This window comes from Mesoplodon mirus (assembly GCF_964341445.2).
Source record: "Mesoplodon mirus genome assembly, chromosome: 4".
NCBI lineage: Eukaryota > Metazoa > Chordata > Mammalia > Artiodactyla > Ziphiidae > Mesoplodon > Mesoplodon mirus.
Window position 1 is genome coordinate 8,199,004 of NC_138979.1, and position 15,237 is coordinate 8,214,240.

The window sequence follows — 15,237 nt, forward strand, 5'->3', positions numbered from 1 at the left end:
TCCACACAAAAACTTGTACATGAATGTCCATAGCAGCATTATTCGTAATAGCCCCAAAGAATAAACAACCCAAATGCCCATCAATGGATGAATGGTTAAACAAAATGTGTTGTCTCTACACAATGGAATTTTATTCAGTAAGAGAAAGACATGAAGTGCTGATACAGGCTACAACATGAATGAACCTTGAAAACATTATGTTCTGTAAGAAAAGCCAGGCACAGAGATCACATTTATGTAAAACGTCCAGAATAGGCAAATCTATAGTGACAGAAAGTAAATTAGTGTTTGCGGGTGGCTGGAGGAAGGAGGGAGAAAAATGGGTAGCTGATAGGTATGTGGTTTCATTTTGGGGTGATGAAAATGTTCTAAAATGAGGTCGTGGTGATGGTTGTACAACCCAGTGAATACACTAAAGTCCATTAAATTGTATACTCTAAATGGGTAAAATGTATGGTATATAAATTATATCTCAATCATGTGTTCTTTTTTTTTTTTTTTTTGCGGTACGCGGGCCTCTCACTGCTGTGGCCTCTCCCGTTGCGGAGCACAGGCTCCGGATGCGCAGGCTCAGTGGCCATGGCTCATGGGCCCAGCCGCTCCGCGGCATGTGGGATCTTCCTGGACCGGGGCACGAACCCGTGTCCCCTGCATCGGCAGGCAGACTCTCAACCACTGTGCCACCAGGGAAGCCCCATGTGTTCTTTTTTAAAGAATACTAACAAAGAATGATGGGCCACCTTCATTTATAAAGTTTCCAATTCTGCCCATACTGGCATTTTTGGTTACACATGGAGATTTAATAACAAAAGCATTCAATGAATAGAAAAAGCTATATGTGCAATAGACTTCAACCCAAGTTTGACCCTGTGTTGGAAGTCATGGCGGGGAGGGGATATAGAATTAAAACGTGCGTTAGTAGCTAAGACTGGAAAGGTCTGTGACACAGAAATGTTAACTGTACACAAAACCCAAAAGAAATCTGCTTTCTACAAAACCTAAAGATATGGTTGACAGGTGTTTCTGAACACACCCCTGCTTTTCCTCTCACTGTTGTGGATTCGTTTGTTTTCCAGCACCTTCTCAGGCTCACTTTGGAATAAGTTGCCTGTTGATCCTCTTTAGGTCTTCTAAAAGAACAAATGTGGCTTTTAGTAGGCCTTAATCCTGGCTGAAACGTCTTGGCATTGGGTCTCAACTGGACTGGGCCTTGATGTTGGAGAAAGTGCCCTTTCCCTTCAGGTTCTATCAGCAAAGGATAACATAACACAGGGGTCCCCAACCTCCGGGCCGCAGACCACTACTGGTCCGCAGCCTGTTAGGAACCGGGCCGCACAGCAGGAGGTGAGTGGCCGTGGAGCAAAAGCAAAGCTTCATCTGCCGCTCCGCATCGCTCCCGTTACTGCCTGAACCGTCCCCCGCCTTCTGTGGAAAAATTGTCTCCCACGAAACCGGTCCCTGGTGCCAGAAAGTTTGGGGACCACTGACATAACACATCTAAGAGAATCTTTTAAAAAATGCTATTTATGCCTCCCAGTAGCTGAATTTAACCTGACATAGAGTATGGGAGTTCTCCAGTCAATCTAGTGGCTGACATTTTCTAAAATAGATGTCAGTAAATAATCAGTGAATAATTAAGATGGGTTAATTAGATTGCATTTCTGAACATGTTTCTTTGGTTGCTCTAAATAGACTTCTCCGCATGTGTGCCATTTCCTGTCTTTGTGAATTTGCTAATTTTGTTCCTAATGACGCTACGCATTACTTCCAACTTAAGAGTTCTTCCAAGTTCTTCTCAAAGCAGTAATTATGTCTGAAAACATCCCTGGAGTCAAGCAAAGGCATTTATTGCTTTTTTAAAAATTCCTCTGTCTTTACAAAAACAGTGAGGAAAGTCTGGGAGCAGGGATGGAAAACCCAAAGGCATGGAGATGGAGGGAGCTGGACCAAGGGTGGAGCAGCTGATGGGGGGCGGCCCAGGTAGGGCCCTGCCAAGCCTCCCCCGCTGCACCCCGTGCCCTACGAGGCCCCACCCACCTCTCCTGCCTTTGACCTGGGCACGAACTCCTGGCTTCACCAGGCTTGCCTCTCCCCAGGGTTAGCACCTGATTTAGAGCCCCCAGCCTCGGTTCCCTTCCCAAACGTGGAACCACAGAACCAGGACTTCAGTTCTCCCTATGATGTCCTCCCCCCCCCACCCCGCCCAGGGCAAACGGTAGGCAAACAGGCAGCAGCTGACCCAGTCCTGCCAACTAACTGAAGACTTAGACACTTCACCCCAAACATTAGCAAAAAGGTTCATGAAAGGAGAGGAGATGCAGGGTGGATCTGGACGATGTTTCCTGGGCATCTCACGGTACTCCTCTCCCTTTAGATACCCAGAAGGTCACCGATTCATTACTCCTTAGGTTTAGTGATCAACTGTCTAAATGGTAAATCACCTAGAAAAGCCCAATTTTCTATTATTTTTGAGAAAAGAATAAAGAAAATGATTTAAAGGAGTTGGGAGTCAGTAAGACAAATCCAGGTCATTTGTTGGCCTGGTGAGCCCTGGTATCATGTCCCAACACCACTGCAGTATTCACATGGCCTGGACAGGTCGCTCTGATTTCCTTCTCTGCAGCCTGAAGGTGTACACACAGGGACACACATACACACAGATGCACACACAGACACACAGAGATACACACATCTGTATCTAATTGCTTGAGCATCATAAATCCCTTTAAAAGCACAGGGCATCACGGTCAATGGTAGAAGTGCTGTTTGCATGCACAGCCTCAGATGCCATCGGGAAAGCTGCCCTGTGAAAGTCTGAATTAGTGACCGGAGGTCTAGGGCAGAAATAGACATGACTGAAGAGACGGGGCCAGCGGAACTGGGGAGCATCCTCCACATGCACCTGGGCATGACCCGTCCCTGTTACCTGTGCCTCCATGGGCTCGAAGACTTCTGCTGACATGACCAGGCTCAGACTGCAGGCTCCAGAGCCAGTCTCCGCAGAGGGCATCCCTGTCCCCATGTGCGGTAAAGACCATCAGGGCAGTTCAGGAATTCATATGTTCATATTCAGGCATGTTTTAAAAAAGCTTATTATGGCACATTTAGACTTCAAAGATTCCCAGAACATAAGCTAAATATATATTTAACTTTTTTTTTTAATTTTTAAAGTCACATTATTTAATCATAGATTAAAACAGTGGCTTTAAAATTATCCCTATCCATTCCATAATTACATGCTCTGGATAAGAGCCTGGTTCACAGCCAAAATCCCCAGAGGATGGAGAGTGTGAGCTTGGGGACATAGACAACGCTAACTATGATACAGCTTGCCTTTGTTTTTTCTTGAAAATACCAAGGCAGTTAGCTAATGTTAATGGAACAATCACTGTCCATATACTATTTGTTTTTTTAATTTACCTTTCTTCCTTTCTTTCTTTTTCTTTCTTTCTTTCTTCTTTAGTAAAACTATCTCTGCTGATGTCTTGTAGAAAGACAAGGTTCCTTTGTAACCCCCACTGCCTTTTATTATGGGATGCGTGAAAATAAAGGAATAATACACAGGAATGAAATCATGCAGTTTTACCCTGGAGCCATGACTCACGGAAAAATGATAAAACTCATCCGAGAAGAGTTTAAATGAAAATGGTCTTCACATATTCATTACATGAATGAATACATGGATCCACAGCAAAAGGAAAAAAAGGGATTCCAAGAAGGTGACTTAGAGAAACACAAATTTGGAAATGATCTCAAGAGTTTTATACTATCAGTGATAGATAATATCCTAGAATTACCTGATCGTGGGAAACGCTCCAAAAAATTAAACTAGTGTACATGCCACACCCTGCGTTATCCACTTTAAGAATATCCCCTGATAGGGACTTCCCTGGCAGTCCAGTGGTTAAGACTTTGCCTTCCAATGGAGGGGGTGTGGGTTCGACAGCTGGTCGGGGAGCTAAGATCCCACATGCGTCGTGGCCGAAAAAAAACCAAAACATAAAACAGAAGCGATATTGTAACAAATTCAATAAAGACTTTAAAAATGGTCCACATCAAAAAAATCTTTAAAAAAAGAAAAAAAGAATATCCCCTGACTTAATCCTCACAACAGCCCTGTGAGGTTGGTATGATTTCCATCACTATGGATAAAGAACTACTAAGTTGGAGAAGTTTATTTGTCTGACCTCACGCAGTAAGTGGTAGGGCCAAATTCAAACTGTTATGTCTGACATCAGGACATTCTAGAAGGTAGTGAGTTATGAGTTTTGTGAGTTATGTTCTACTAGTTTCCTAATGACATTAAAGGTTTGAGTTGAAGAGACAAGATAATCAATCAATCAATATAAAGAATGTGCAGAAGGCAAATATGCCTCAGTGACTACCATGTGCTCAAAATGACGTGGAGACTTAAACACGCCCTTCTCTTAACTGTACAGGTTGCGTTATGATGGAATCTTCTCCTACCTCTCCCCTCCCCTTCTGACTTGGACATCTCGTCTTTTGGTCTATAAGCTATTGAATTAGGAAGCAGATGCCCTTCTGAAACATGGGTTAAAATAATCAAAATAATCATAATAAATAAAATAATAACAATAATCAAAACTCAAAATAACTTGGTTGACATCTCAAATAGCTGTACCTTGTTTAACTGGAGGTCCTTCCTTGGATTAAGGTCACCACAGGGCTTATCTAATATGTGATAAAGTCACAAGAGCATTTATAGAAAATGACCCTTCATAGGGAAAAGGAGATAGGCTACCTTTACCCCCTTTATCTGCTTTCCTCCAAAATCGCAGATGTGGATATTACATCTAACAGATAAGTTTTCTTACTGCCCTTTTCTTCCTAACCTAAACTTGGGAGGTTTCCAAAGTAAATGCCTGGCTTTTTTGCAAATTGCCCACAGAAATAGCAGTTTTTTCCCAGTGTTGATTTAAAAAAAAACAAAAAGAAACCCAAACTGGCCTTTTGGCTTGCGGTGCAGAAACTCTGGTTCTCGAAGTTTTAAAGAGTTAAGACACTAGATGGAATGCCTTGGGAATGTTGGCAGAGAGGCTGAAAATCCATCCCCTTTGTCTCTCACCCTGGATGGAATCCGGGAACCAGGAGCACACAGTGATGACTCCGGGTTCACGTTCTTCTTTCAATTCTGTTCTGATCTGCGCCGAAAGTCAGCTGGGGGGTCCAGCGAGGTCCACCGAGTGCCTGTCCACAGTGGGGGAGGCTTATTTTTACCTAGTCCCTGGGGACTTCCCAGAGGCAGCGAGAAACCATTTTCATTTAGGAGCCGTTTGCTCATCCTTGAAGGAAAACAGTCCCGGAAGATTAATGAGGGTGGTGGGGAGGGAAGCTGGGGATGAGGACGACGGACCAGGAGAAGGCAGAGTTATTTGGATTGCATTTTCCTGGCCCGATGACATCTCAGTGACATTTGAACTTGGCGTTAGGAAAAGAACACAGCCCTGTGTGTGGGTCCTGGGACCAGAGGGGCAGAGGCGGGGCCTGGGCTGGCATGGCTGCGGGGCCGCAGGGCTCCGAGGACCTGCTGAGTGGCTGGGACCGGCTGGTATGGGGCCTGACTTGCCGGCTGCTGAGGACGTGCCGAGGGGGCAACCTGCGGGTCCTGCAGCTGATGCTGAAACCATGGTGCATCTCCAGGGCTGTCTACCAGGTGGGACCCGATGCTCCTCTTGTGTTTCTTTGCAGCATGAGAAACCCATAGGGGATGGTGGGGAAGGGTTGTCAACTGTCGTCACTTGTGTACTATGTCCAATAAATAAAGGGAGGGGTTCGCTTCAGCTGGCATCTCCTAGGTGCCAGGCGCTGGGAGAGGTGCGTCGTAAGCAGGATCTAACTCAGTGTTCCAAACAACCTGATAAAATAGGCATTTATGGCACCTTTTGGAGATGGGGTTATTGAAACTCAGGGAGGGACGTAAGTTGTTCAGAGTTACCCAGCTGGTAACTGACAGAGCCCTGTGATTTACACCCAAGTAAAAGACGAGGATGCACTTTCCACAGGTTCATGCCCCTCTCACAAGAGATGCTGTTTTCTCAAAGAGAGAGAGAGAGAGAGAGAGAGAGAGAGAGTGTGTGTGTGTGTGGTATAGAGGTGGCAACAAGCTGATAAGGGACATTGGCTGGGCGGGACAGGAGGTGAGGAGAGAAGAGCGCTGTGCAGCAGTATTGGGTCCCCGTCCTGCCATCCTCACCTCCCTCCCCTTTGGTGGCTCCCCTAGTCAGACATCCCCACACAAAATGTGAGAAAGAGGGAAAGTTTTCTGCAGGAGGGTGGCCTTTCTGAATCAGTTGGCTGGGGATGCAGAGCTCTTAAAAAGGGAGAGACAAGAGAGTCTGCTTTCCCATCCAGACTGGTGGCATGAAGCCAGGTCCCTGCCGGCCACGGGCGTTTCAGTCCTGACAGCCCAGCCGCGCCTGAAGAGAAGGAGCCAGACTTCCTGAGGTGGGTGAGGGCAGGGGAGCAAAGGGGTAGCTGTGCCCCTGCCTGGTTCTTGAAGGAAGGTGTCACTAGCTCTTCCTTCATTGATGCTTTCTTATAATGCAGTTTATTTCGCTGATTTAACTTGAGTGGCTTGGGTCCTCTCTTTTTGCTTCCCAAACTGCTTGAAAGCAAGCAGGCACAACTTGAAAGCAAGTTGGCCTTTGTATTTTTAGGCATCATTTGGCGGTGTAGAATCCCTTAATGAACCGTAATGGCTAAACAACCCAGGACCGTGTAGCCACCCTTCCCCCCAAGCCCTCCTCATGGAATGTCCAGACCTGCACTGAAGGGATGGCTCCTTGGAAAACGCACCCAGGAGCCCTGAGTTGATTTTACAGGGGGGCAGAGTCCTCCCAGAGCCCCCATTCCTTCTCCTTCTGCCCACGGGCAGATGGGATGAAAACTTTTCAAGTGGCTTGCAGGAAGGGGTTTTGTTTGTTTGTTTGTTTTTCAGAATTCTTGTGTCTGAAGGGCTCATACCCATGTAAACAAACAGCAGCTATGTCTGTAATAGATCATATATAAAAGAAACTTGAGAGAAGTCTTCTCAAATTGGACAACAATCTGGAAAGTCTACACAATGTTTCCCATGACGAATTGTGAATCTGAAAGACTTCTGGAAAGAAATCTCCCAGCTGGGAGATTCAAGCAGTAACTAACATGGTTAGTTGGTCCTTTTTTTTTTTTTTTTTTTTAAACCTTGGTTTTAGAGTCAGTTCTCCAACAGCTTGGTGTTTGGGGGTAATTCCTTAGTCCAGATGAGTCTGTCTTATTTGTTGCTGATTACGAATGAGTTTGGGGGTCCTGGCTTCTTACATCTGTCTCCCGCTTTCTTCTTATCTCCTATTTGTCCTCTCTTATGTTTCATCAAGTTACATAAAAATCAAGATTCTAAATCAAGCAAGCAGGGTGGCCTAGCCCAACCTCAGGGGGACTTTTTTTTTTTTTTGCGGTACGCGGGCCTCTCACTGCCGTGGCCTCTCCCATTGTGGAGCACAGGCTCCGGACGCGCAGGCTCAGCGGCCATGGCTCACGGGCCCAGCCGCTCCACGGCATGTGGGATCCTCCTGGACCGGGGCACAAACCCGTGTCCCCTGCACCGGCAGGCAGACTCTCAACCACTGCGCCACCAGGGAAGCCCCCAGGGGGACTTTTTTAGGAACCTCCCTTCGTGTTACAAGTGTGTTGGAGAGAGCACTGAATTATTGGACACCAGGCCTGGAAAACATTTTCTTCCTGCTTCAACCTCAACTCGATTCATCAGACACTTACTGAATAACAGTTGTGGGCCTGGCCCTTGGTAGGCAATTGGGACTCAAAGGCTAATCACACCTCATGCTTGTCCATGGTTTGTCTCTGGCCAAACTGCGCTGGTCAGCCAAGCCAGGGTGCCCAGAGGGCAGATGCCTATGACCCACACAGCCTGTCTGCAGCCAGCAGTTAATTCCCACAGGTGGGTCTGGAAAGCATTTGTGGAGGGGAAAGTCAGGACGGCAGGTCTAAACTAGTTCACTGACCTAAGAGGCCAGGTTGACCAGTTAGCTGTCTGCGGAGCCGGGCTAAGGGCCTTGGAGAAGGAAGGGAAGCTGAAAGCAAAAGGCAGCTGCACTGGGTCTGGGTGAACTGAAGGAGTCCCTGATGAGACTTACCGTCTCCTGGGCAGCTTTACCTGCTCCCAGACCTTTTACCTGCCAGATGGGTAGGTTTCCCACACCAAGCAGTTCTGACACTGAATGCCTGGAGTTAGCACAAGTTCAGGTTAAGGGCTCAGGTTAAGGACTTCCCCCACACTTCAGACACCAACCAAGCAGGGTTGGTTTAATGGGACACGTACAAAATACCAGCCCGTCCTCAGGAGCTCACAGCCTCCTGGGGAAGAGTCAAGAAAACAAATCGAGTTTTCAAGGGAGAAACAGAGAGTAACTAATTTTGCTCAGGGAAAACTTTTCAGAAAGCCTTTTATTCTCTCAGAGCCTTTGCTTTCTCAATTATAGAGTATAACTTCATAGCAATATAAGGGATAAATCAGGGCATATTTGTGAAAGTGTGCTGTAAATATAATACTAAAGTATATACAAATGGGAAACGTTGTTGTTGTTTTTATTGAAGTATTGTTGCTGTACAATATTATATAAATTATAGGTGTATAATATAGTGATTCATAATTTTTAAAGGTTATATTCCATTTATAGTTATTATAAAATATTGGTTGTATTTCCTGTGTTGTACAATATATCCTTGAAGCTTATTTTATACCTGATAGTTTGTACCTGTTACTCCCCGACCCCTATATTGCCCCTCCCCCGTTCCTTCTCCCCACTGGTAACCATTTGGTTGTTCTCTATATCTGCGAGTCTGCTTCTTTTTTGTTATATTCAGTAGTTTGTTGTATTTTTTAGATTCTACATATAAGTGATATCATACAGTATTGGTCTTTCCCTGTCTGACTTATTTCACTTAGCATAATGCCCTTCAAGTCCATCCACATTGTTGCAAATGGCAGAATTTCATTCTTTTTTATGACTGAGTAGTAGTCCATTGTATATATGTTCCACATCTTCTTTATCCATTCATCTGTTGATGGACACTTAGGTTGCTTCCATATCTTGGCAATTGTAAATAATGTTGCTATGAACATTGGGGTGCATGTATCTTTTTGAATTAGTGTTTTGTTTTGTTTTGTTTTTCGGATATATACCGAGGAGTGGAATTGCTGGGTCATATGGTAATTCTATTTTTAGTTTTTTGAGAAACTTCCATATTGTTTTCCACAGTGACTGCACCAATTTACATTCCCACCAGCAGTGTACAAGGGTTCCCTTTTCTCTACATCTTCTCCAATATTTGTGTTCTTTTTTGATGATAGTTGCTTCTAAATCTTGGCTATTGTAAACAGTGCTGCTATGAACATTGGGATGCATTATCTTTTCACATGAGCGTTTTCATTTTCTTCGGCTGTATACCCAGGATTGGAATTGCTGGATCATATGGTAGTTCTATTTTTAGCTTTTTATTATTTTTTTTTAATGTACTGTATTCTTACCACTTGTTATCTTGGGAAAAGTTCATCAAGAGTGCCTTTATTTACTAGTGGTAAGATGATTAATGGCCATTTTTATGTATTTCGTTTAGGCAATTGTCTAAGGAAAAACTCTCTGTTTTCCTTGACTCTCACTCTGCTTTATACTCACAATGCTTCTGACGCCAGATGGGTAGGTTTTCCACACCAAGCAATTCCGACACTAACTGCCTGGAGTTAGCACAAGTTCAGGTTAAGGTCTCAGGTTAAGGACTTCCCCCACACTTCAGACACCAATCACAAGTCTCCAGTTTACCCACAGCTTCTGGCTGACTTGGCTACAAATTGGAGGTTCCCACGATCCCCTCCTTGGATTTGATCGTTTGCTAGAACAGCTCACAGAACTCAGGGAAACACATTTATCAGTTTATTACGTGATAAAGGAGATGAGAAAGGATACAGATGAATAGCCAGATGAAGAGATTCATAGGGCAAGGTCTGGGAAGGTCCTGAGTGCAGGAGCTTCTGTCCCTGTGGAATTGGCAGGCACCATTATCCCAGCACATGGATATGTTCACCAACCCAGAAGCTTTTTGAACCCCGTATTTTGGGGACTTTTGTGGAAGCTCCATCATATAGGCATGATCAGTCATTAACTCAGTCTCCAGCACCTCTCCCCTTCCCAGAGGATGGGGGTGGGGCTGAAAGTTCCAAGTTTCTAATCATGGCTTGATCTTTCTGGTGACCAGTCCCCATTCTGAAGCCATCCAGGAGCCCAACAAGAGTCACCTCATTAGAACAGAAGACATTCCTGTCATCCAGGAAATTCTAAGGCATTTAGGAGCTCTGTGTCAGGAACCAGAGTCAAAGACCAAATAGTAGAACCAAAGATGCTCCTAGTGCTCTTAGGAAATTACAAGAGTTTGAGGAGCTCTGTGCCAGAAACGGGGGACAGAGAACCATATATATTTTTTTCTATTATCTCATAGTAATGTTTTCATGGTTTACAGTTTCTCCATTGGCTGAAGTGATGGCTGTCAGTCCCTGGCTGGACTTTTGATTCAATTGGGGAGCTTTTAAAGCAACCCATGCCCAGGTCTGACTCCTAGGGATTCTGATTTAATTGATCTGGTGCCTACATATGTATGTTATTAAAGCTTTCTAGGTGATTCTATTGTGCAGTCCAGCTGGAGAGCCTCTGAGCTGAAGGAGGCTTATTCCACTGTCAGATAGTAAGCAGAAGCTTACAAAAACCCCAAGAGGCTGCATCTGAGTCACTGTGGGGGCCACTTTAAAAATATATATATATATATATATATTTTAACATCTTTATTGGAGTATAATTGCTCTACATTGTTGTGTTAGTTTCTGCTGTATAACAAAGTGAATCAGCTATACATATACATATATCCCCATTTCTCCTCCCTCTTGCATCTCCCTCCCACCCTCCCTATCCCACCCCCCCATCCCACCCCTCTAGGTGGTCACAAAGCGCCGAGCTGATCTCCCTGTGCTATGTGGCTGCTTCCCACTAGCTATCTATTTTACGTTTGGTAGTGTATATATGTCCATGCCACTCTCTCACTTTGTCCCAGCTTACCCTTCCCCATCCCCATGTCCTCAAGTCCATTCTCTATGTCTGTGTCTTTATTCCTGTCCTGCCCCTAGGTTCTTCAGAACCATTTTTTTTTTAGATTCCATATATATATGTGTTAATGTATGGTATTTGTTTTTCTCTTTCTGACTTACTTCATGCGATTCATGAGGTTAGTAGGAAGCGCTAATAGAGGACAAAAGGGATTACGTGACATCTAAGAATGAGGGTCACGAATAATGGTTTGACGAGGTTATCATGAGGATTAACTCAGTTCAAAAGAAACCCATTGCTTGGCACATAAGAAGCACTCAGTAAGTGTTAGCAGCTTTTATTATTACAAGAATAAACGTGATCACCCATGGTCGAAACTGTGAAAAGGGTATGATTTGACCCTTAGTGCAGCAGTGGCTTTCTCTAGAGCAGGACTCAAGTGTGGCTCTGGAGGGAAACCCTCCTCATTTCCAGATCCCCACCCCAGTCTCAAAACAATGACTCTAGCTCTGCTGGAGTGTGTCAGGCAATGCAGGTCTCTTCTCTGCAGGGACTTTTGTCTTCCTGAAGTGACTCTTCCTCAGGACTTCTTTCTCACAAGGGTTAATCATGGAGCCTGAATGTTATATAATTGAGGGTGAGGATGTTTTAAAAGAAAAATAATAAAAAATTATACAAACTTAGGTGTGGAAGGAAAATCACAACATGTTACAAACAGAAGAAAGGTAACAAATACCATAAGCATCATGAAATCCAAAATAGTAACAAATTTATTAATTAACTGCCTAATACATCTCTATTATACATTTTTTCCTACATACTTTGGCTGGCTACTCTTCCGTCTGTTCTTCACGAGGCAATGACTTTGTAATATTTTCTGTAGCGAGGGAAGAGAAGGAGAAGTTGGTCTTTCCTCTAACATGGCTGATCAAAATCTGTGTTTTTATTACTGTTAGTTGAGAAAGGTCTTGTTCAGATTCACAACTTGTCTTTGGAAATACTGGGCACATTTTTAGGATTGTCAAATTTGGAAATCCTTCTCTCAAGTTTCTTCTATGCATGGTCTATTATCAAACATACTGTTTATAGTATGTTTGTAGTAAAACTACAATAAAAGAGAGTTCTAAACAAAGGAATTGTGGAAAAATTCAGTTATGTTCTATTTCCTTTGACAAAGAAAAAATTACATGATGCTTTTACAATTGCCTTTTTATATTATGTACACTCCTGACAGAGACAACACTTTCACTTTTGACTGGGGGTTATGAGAACCAAACTCTCTACTTATAATTTTGCTGGTCTGTTGAATGGAAGATTTCTCTGCAGACTAGGTTCTGGCTCCCTACATTTATATATACATACTTTTTATTGAAATATAATTGATTTACAATGTTGTGTTAGTTTCAGGTGTACAGCAAAGTGATTCAGTTATACATATATATATTCTTTTTAATATTCTCTTCCATTATAGGTTATTACAAGATACTGAGTCTAGTTCCCTGTGCTATGCAGTAGGTCCTTATTGGTTACCTATTTTATATATAGTAGTGTGTGTATTTCAATCCCAAACTCCTAATTTATCCCTACCCCCCTTCCCTTTTGGTAACCATAAGTTTGTTTTCTATGTCTGTGAGTCTATTTCTGTTTTGTAAATAAGTTCATTAGTATCATATTTTTTAGAGTCCATATATAAGCAATATCATGATATTTGTCTTTCTCTGTCTGGCTTCCTTCACTTAGTATGATAATCTCTAGGTCCATCCATGCTGCTGCATATTGGCTCCTTGCATTATAAACCTGATTTCTCCTATGTGGAGGCCACACACTTCCATAGCCAGGTGCTATAAGATGTAGTAATATCTGGGTAAGACCCCGGGCCCTGTACCTTCATGAACAACAGAAGGGAAGTCAGCACTTAAGGGTGAGGAGTAAGGCTGGAAACCATTCCTTCAATGGTATCATCCATTTCCATCTGTTCATAGATAGATGGAAATGACTGTGAACTTCATATTTATATATATATCCCTCTAAACCCAAACTACATGTATCCCAACTCAACTTTCCCTGAGCTCAATTCTAAAAAATACCTGTGGCCATTCCAGTGTCACGTGATCAAGATGGGAAGCTTAACAGAGGGTAGGTCAGTGCAGACAGAGACAGTCGTCATAACTGACGGCAATTAAAATAGCTCCTTATGCAAATATGGCTACGTACACATATTACTAGGTATCATCCCAAAGACCTGGAAAAGACCCCAAGGAGTGATGGGCCCTGAAGTTTAAGCTTCATTAGCATCACGATGAATCCACCTTTGAACCCTACCACCCCACCCCTTATCACCAGTATGAACTACGGGAAAATTAAGATAAATAAGACCAATAACCTGAATTATTGCTGTGCCATAAATTGCTTCTGGCCCCAAAGATGGAGACCACATATGTAAGGCATATGGAGCCTGTTTTAGATTATTTTTTTTTCAGTTGGATGTCATTCATTTTTTCAATTTTTTCATTTTTGGTCTATTTGTAGCAACAGTACCCTTCATGAGAGTTGTCAACTTTGTTTCTGTTTTTTATTTTCTGAAACCTGCTGAAGAAAGCCCAAAGAGGAAACTTACCTGCTCTTCCTGACTTTAAGATATAAGCTGTAGGGAAGAAACTAGGAGTGGGAAAATGTCCCAGTGTGCGTTCCCATCTTCTTCCAAGAAGTGTGATTTTTTACATGGTTTTAAAATCATCCATGGTTCACCCATCACTGCTTCTTCTAGAAGAAAATACGGACCAATGGCTAGAGTGACAACCAAGTGTCAGGAATTGGGGAACAGTCCTTTTTTTAATTATATAGAGTGGTTCTGACCCAGTGTTCTGACACTGACTATCTGTGGCCCACAGAACCAGCCTACATTGACCTGTATGTACTGCATTTCCACAAACGCTGCCAGAAAACAAAAACAAAAACAAAAAAACGACAGTAGGTGAGCCAACAGAGGAGACTGCTTTATCACCCCAGGATGGGGTTTATAGTCACAGAGAATGATTCGTGCATTTTCTTCTTAGTAGGAATTATGTTTCTGAAACTGAGAGGTTCTAGAAATAGGAATCATTTTGAAACTGCAGCTTTATCAACTGTCTGCATGATGAGTTATAATGATATCAGTGATAAATTCTCCTAATGATAAACAATTCCTCTAAAAGGGGATTGGGTTTGCAATGATTCATTTGCATCTTCTAAAGCAACTAATACAACCAGCCTGGGACCGATGGATGATGCCTGATTTCAAAAAACATTCCCACATGTGCAGAGCTAGGCTTTGATGCTCAATTTGCTATTTTTGCTGTTCCTCTTTCATCATTTCATTCCAGCAATGTATGTTTTCCAAGGGCTGTGCTTTTCATATTATTTAGTGCCCACATATGGTACGGGGCTGAGCCTTTTCTCTGATGATCTACAACATGTGTTATGGTTATAGCGGAAAAAAAGTAGACTTGCACCAAGAAGAACAATTAGCAAATTTATTCCGTTCCTTTCTACCTTTTGTCAAGTTTGTGCATTTGTTTGCTTCAACCTTTTCTGCCACCCACTATGGCTGTTGGTGCCTGTCAGTAAAGGCTGATGTGTTTGCATTTCTGCAGATGTGCTCGAATGTTACACACCCAGTGTTTGCAACAGCATTTTCTTACATTGACGAAGAATCACGTCTTTGCAGTAGGACCATTCAAAACTCTTGAGTTTGCAAAACTCATTCTTGAATTTTCTAACAACATATTTACAAACAAAGCAGGAGCTCAGTTTTTACTTTGTTCAGAAAATATTTTCGAGTCTGACATGGGGTATGTTTTCATCCTTCTTGAAAGCACTTTCCTTGGTTCCAGTGAGAAAATAATACTTTCAGGGTTTAAAATTAGCTTTCAGTCACTACATCAAGCAACTCACTTCGGGCCAGTCCCCCTCAACATATGCTAATTTACTATGGAAGCATCGTGGAAGTCAACTCAGAAGTTTTTCTTTTGACCAATATCACACACTACCTTTGAATAGTGAGGGCTTCTAAACTTCTACTCAGGTGGGGCTTGGAGACAGTAATCCCATCAGAAGGAGAGTAGCCAGTTTTTTGGTTAAATTGTAT

General features: G+C 43.1%; 1 protein-coding gene across 5 annotated transcripts in view; it reads left to right on the forward strand.

Annotated features, from left to right (window-relative positions):
• The window catches only part of FRMD4A (FERM domain containing 4A), a 350,648-nt gene that overhangs the window by 26,670 nt on the left and 308,741 nt on the right, over positions 1-15,237 (forward strand). For 2 of the 5 annotated variants that reach the window (XM_082618231.1, XM_082618238.1), the window contains exon 1: positions 5,656-5,674. The exons of the other annotated variants lie outside the window; for them this stretch is intronic. The gene's annotated coding sequence lies outside the window, so the exon portion shown is untranslated. Of the gene's footprint in view, positions 1-5,655; positions 5,675-15,237 lie in introns of those variants that run through there. 5 annotated transcript variants of the gene reach the window in all.